Here is a 2,576-nt window from a genome sequence, read left to right as displayed (position 1 = left end):
TGATTTATTTTAGAATGGTTATTACTAAAAGACAAAAAATAACAAGTGTTGGTGAGGATATGAAGAAAAATAAACTCTTACATACTATTCATGGGAATGTAAACAGTTATAGCCACTATAGAAACCAACATGAAGTTTCTTCAAAGAATTTACAAAAGAAATAAAACCAATACGTTGAAGAGATATCTGCACTCTTGTATTTATTGCAGCACTATTCACAACAGCCAAGATATGGAATTAACCTAAGTGTCCATCAACAGATAAATGGATAAAGAAAATGTGCTGTATACACATGAGGAAATACTATTCAGCTTTAGGGAAAAAAATCCTCTCTTTACGACAACTTAGAGAACATTATGTGAGGTAACATAAGTCAGGCACATAAACACAAATACAGCACCATCTCATCTATGAATAGAACCTAAAAACATTCATATCAGAAGTAGCGTGTAGAATAGTAGTTACCAGAGTCTGAGGAGTAGAAAGATTGGTCAAAAGATACAAAATTTTATTTAGATAGAAGGAATAAGTTCAGAAGATGTATTGTACAGCATAGTGACTATAGTTAACAGCAATATCTTATATACTAGAAAATGGCTATGAGAGTGGATTTTCAGGGTCCTCACCACAAGAAATGATAAGTATGTGAGAAAATATAAGTGTTGATTTTCTTGATTTAGCTATTCACAATGTATACATAAAACATCGTGTTGTATATCATAAATATATACAATTTTAGTTTGTACATAAAAATAATTTTTATATATACTATTAATTAGGATATCTTTTATTTTAATAGCAAATAAGTATGAATTGAGTAGTTTAACAAAACATTATAATTTTCAAGCAATGACACATTTTACAGTGGGGACAATAAGAATCTTAAATGGAACACTATTAGCATACATGCATGTGTGTTTGTGTGTGCATGTGAATAAAAATAAAAACATATTTATACATTTCATTGTGACAGGTATAGAAGCTCCGATATTTATTGACTAAACTAGACAAAGCATATTTTGTATCTGCAAGGCTTGTTAAGACTTTTGCTTTTGAATATAAATTGTTTTGCAATATCTTGTATTTCAGGTTGTGAATGGCTGGTTATTGTAACATTTTATTGAAAATAAGAAACTTTCAAATTCACAGACCATCTTTATTGCAAAATGATAACCTTTCTTTCCTCTTAATTTACTATTCACTATTATTTGATATCATTTGTCTGCTCTCTTCCGTATTCTGACATTTCTGGCATTCTGCCATGTTCATTTCACTTTTCACTAAGGTAGATTGTTGGAGAAAAGTGTACGGTACTATTTTCTGACTTTACATCGTACAAAAAAGTAGAGGTAATTATCATGTCTAAAACGTTTAAAGAATATATTTTAAATTATAGGGTGTGTTTAGAGTGAGGAAATGAACAGAGGGTCGATAATTGTAAATCAATTATAAATAGAAGATGTCTGATAGTATTTAGAAGATAATTTAGTTCAAACATGTTAAACTAAAATCCTTAAGAATTAGACCAACAAATATTAGTTAAGTTTTCTTTAAATATGAGGTTTTTCTTTTTCTGATGGGCTTTTAACGAATGTAAAAATATTTAAAAATACATTTTTCAAAATGATTGTTGTAATAAATATATCTTGATAAAATGAGACAGCAAATTCTCCTCCCTAACTCACCAAATAATCATGTTTCTTTGTTTTATCTTTACAGGCTATTATAGCCTCCTCTAAAATTTTTTAAATTAATTTTGGCAAAAGTGTCAATTATCTTCCATGTTTATAAAAACCAATTACAGCAACAGATGCTAAATTGTTGAGCTCTCAGTAGCGGCCAAGGCAAAGAAAACACTACCATATGAGCTTGCTAAGGATTAATCAGGGAGTGTATATGGGAGGGCCACACAATTACAGAACAGTGATTTACTCAAAAAAGTTTCTATAAACTGTAATCGATATTTTAGTTTTTATTATTAAAAACAACATAAGCGTACTATATAAATCTTGAAAAATAAAAGGACGGATGTGCAGGAGAAGTGTCTGTAACTCCCATACCGCAGCAATAATAAATGGGTTAATATATTAAAGATAAATCATAAAACGTATTCCAATGATTGAGCTAGAAAAATGCTTAAAATGTCATGACTCAAATGGCCTTGTCTCATGCAGCATGGGACTTTGTTGTAAAAGTTTAGATACAGGTAGAGAACACACTTATTTCACACAAAGCCTATTTATCAAGGCATACATTATCTGTATTATAAATTATCTATGGATGTAAACTCTCATTCGGTGGACACACACCCAATTACATACATCTTACAATGTTGAAACATGTAGCTAAAGGTGATTGAGATATGAATGATTCTAAAGTAATCCCACAATGAATCTGAACCTTGTAAAGTCACCTCAGTTTTGAGTGTAGGTGGAATCTATGAATATCATGAGCTATCACTGAAGTGATTATATTACATTATATAGAAAATTGACTCTAAGAAAAGGGGGAGGCCAAGGCAGGTGAATCACGAGGTCGGGAGATTGAGACCATCGTAGCTAACACGGTGAAACCCC

This window comes from Mandrillus leucophaeus, unplaced genomic scaffold (genome assembly GCF_000951045.1).
Source record: "Mandrillus leucophaeus isolate KB7577 unplaced genomic scaffold, Mleu.le_1.0 Scaffold369, whole genome shotgun sequence".
NCBI classification, from domain to species: domain Eukaryota; kingdom Metazoa; phylum Chordata; class Mammalia; order Primates; family Cercopithecidae; genus Mandrillus; species Mandrillus leucophaeus.
Note: the sequence above shows the minus strand (reverse complement) of the source record.